Raw genomic sequence first — 3,582 nt, 5'->3', positions numbered from 1 at the left:
TCTGTAATTCATATCTTTAGTCCCTCCCTCCCTTCCCCCACCTCTCTCTGTGTAGGCTAAATGTAAAAGAATCTATCAACATTAGCATTCTAACAAAATTCTGTTGCTGTAAGAAAGAGAAACAATAGATATCAGACAATATCTGAATTGTTGCACAAAGAGCTCTTCGACAAATTGTGGGATAAAAGGGAGAAGTATAAAAATGGAAAGAGGGACATATAACTAGAATAGAAAATACCAGCAATTAGCCCAAATCTGCAAGGATATAGTCAGGAAGGCCAATATTCAGAATTAACTAGAAATGCCCAAAATGACAAAAAAAGTGAGTTCGTTTTGATACACAAAAAGTAAGAAGAAAGTAAAAATAATAGTCCACTAATGGGAAAAGGCAAGAAGGTGTCAGGCAGCAGGGAGAAAGTAGAACTGCTTAATTTCTTCTTTTCATCTGTCTTCAAGTAAAAGGAAACAATAGTCAAATCTGTCAAAAGCAATACCATGGGAGGCAGAATAGACATACAGGTCATGATAGGAAAGGAATTGGTAAGATAATACCTATCTGCTTATGAAAAGTTCAGATTTCTGGATCAGATGGTTTACATCCCAGAGTACTGAAGAAATTGGCAAATTGATCTCAAAATCATGGAATGAACATTTTTTGAGCTCTTGGAGCATAGGGAAACTGCTAGAGAGCTGGAAAAAAACATGGATGTGGTTCCAATCTTCAAAAAGCAAAAAAAAAGGGGGGGGATCCAGGAAATTACAGACCAATCAATTTGGTCATTAAAACCAGGGAAAATCTTTTCAATTGGATTAAGGTGCTGAAGAACCTGAAAAAAGTCCTTTTTCTTTTTTCTTTTTTACTTTTTATTTTTCTGCCTTCTACAAGATTTAACAATTTTTTCCTTTCTCTGTTTATGGTTTTTTTTTTCTTCCTTTTTTGAGCTGTTACTGTTAATTAACTAATCGATTGGATAAAGGTATACAAGAACCTGAAGAAATCTTTTTTTTTCTATCTTGCTTCTCCCCCCGCCCCCCACACTATTTTTACTTGGATTCACAACTGGCTTTTTCACAAGTGGATTAAGGTCTAGAAGAACCTGAAAATTTTGAATTGTCTGAAATGCGTAGGAAACTAACAGTGGCTGGTTCTTCAATTCCTACTTCTTCCTCTTCACCATCTGGAGGACAATGCTCAATACAGATGATGTAACAGCAAGAAAAAGAACAGGAAAAGGTGACATTGCAGATGATAATGCAAGGAATCCAAAGTATACAAGCAAGAACAGAGAATATTGAAAGAAGAAGAGAAAAAACTGATGAAAAGGTGGAGAATATTCAACAAATGATGATGAAGTATGATGAGAAATTCAAAAAAAAAATGAAGAAGATAAACAGAGATAAGAAGATTGGAGATATTGATGACAGATTAACAGTGGTTGAACAAGATAAAAGTGGATGCTGAGATGGGAGATGGACAGATCAGAATTTTATCTCAGATTTCAAAACATAGAGGAAGAAAAGGAACAAAACTTAGCTGAGATAATGATAGAAATCTTGGCTGAAGCTCTGGAAATAACCAAAGAGAAGATGATGGATGGAATAGATGAGGTTTTTTGAGTCTTCACAAGATATGCGATGAGAAATAGCTTACCAAGAGAAGTTCAGATTTACAAAGAAAGCCATTAAAACACAAATATTGCAAGTGGCAAGAGAGAAAACATTGAAATACAAAGATAAGGAGATTGTGAACCTGCAACAAGTGCCCAGAAGAGTGAGAGAAATGAGAAGAGAATACCGATTCCTGACTAAAATCCTACTTAGAAAAGAGGTGAATTATAGATGGCTGATTCCAGAAGGTTTAATTTTCACATGGCAAGAACAGAGACACAGAATTGACTCAACTGAGAAAGGTAATCATTTTATACTGAATATTTTGGAGGGAGAGAGGAGGAGACAAAAAAAGAAATGTCACTAATTGAATTCCAAGAGGATTGCCAAATAGTGACTGAAAAAGAAGAAGGTGCAGTAGGCAGAAAGGTTAAGGAACAACATGAACCAAGATCGACAAGAGCTGCTAAACCTTCTTATAAAGTATAAACATGGAAGAGAAAAAACTGATTACAATTAACATAAATGGGCTTAATTCAGCTGCTAAAAGAAGGAAAACTTTCCAGAAATTAGAGAAATTAAAATTTGATATAATCTGCCTACAAGAAGTACATATTAAAAAGCAACATGAACAACTGTTCATACAGCCAAAGTTAGGGAAAATATTTAGTTCTTTGACACAATGCAAGAAAAGAGGAGTGGTTTTATACATTAAAGATATTATCCCAGCGAAATTGATCGATACAGATGATGATGGAAGAGTATTAATGGTGGAAATAATGGACAATAATATGAAAACACTCCTGATTGCACTCTATGCCCCGAATGACAATCAAGAAGAATTTTATAGAAAACTACATATGAAAATAATTGAACTGGACTATACTAATATCATTATGATGGGAGACTTCAATGGAGTTGTAGATAGTAAATTGGACTATACAACACAGACAACAACAAAGCAAAACAGAAAAACTCTCCCTAAATCCTTTTTTAAAATGACAGATGAAACAAATCTAAAAGATGCATGGAGAGAAAGAAATGCTAAGACTAAACAATATACTTTCTACTCAAACAGACATTTATCATGGTCCAGAATTGATAAGATATGGATGTCAACAAAATTGTTAGCCAATATGCAAGAAATAAATATTGAAACAACTATTTGGGCAGATCATAATCCAATGATCATTAAATGAAGAAGATCTAGGTGAATGTTACATAATACTACATTAAAAGAAAAAGACTTCACACAGAGGATGGAGAAATAACTGGCTTTTTTCTTTAAAGAAAATAAAAAAGAAGACACATCAATGCAGAATGTATGGAATACAATGAAGGCATATGCTAGAGGCTTGATAATAGACTATACAAGGAAAAAAATATCACAAAAAGCCTAGCCTCTAAGACAGGGGTGGGCAAACTACGGCCCAGGGGCCACATCTGGCCCGTTGGTCTTTTTAATCCGGCCCGCTGAAGATTGGTACAGAATTAAGGTTTGATGTGAATGATTGAATGATTGCATTCATTTGATTTTGACTTGTAATGACAGGCATTTCGACACCAGGTGGTGGCCCATCTGTCAAATTTTAAAAGTCAATGAGGCTCCTGAGCCAAAAAGTTTGCCCACCCCTGCTCTAAGATGTTAGAGGATGAGTATAAAGAACTTGCAAAAGAGTTACAGAAAATGCCACAGAAAAAGGACTTTAAGTTAAAAATGGATATAATTAAACATGAAATGGGATTAATGGAAAAAGAAGAATTAGCTCAGAAAATCAGAGGCGCGAAACAGAACTATTTTGAAGACGCAAATAAACCAGGTAGATGGTTAGCATATAAACTGAGAAAGGAGAAAGAATCAAGGAAAATATTGCAATTAATAGATGATCAAGGCCAAGTTTGCAATGGAAGTAAAGAGAAGAAGGAAATTATATGTGACTATTACAGGAAACTATACACACAAGAGAATATTGA

The sequence above is a fragment of the Pseudonaja textilis genome, chromosome Z, assembly GCF_049901715.1.
Source record: "Pseudonaja textilis isolate UNSWEBS1 chromosome Z, rPseTex1.2, whole genome shotgun sequence".
In the NCBI taxonomy this organism is placed as follows: Eukaryota; Metazoa; Chordata; class Lepidosauria; order Squamata; family Elapidae; genus Pseudonaja; species Pseudonaja textilis.
This window is presented reverse-complemented; position numbering follows the sequence as displayed.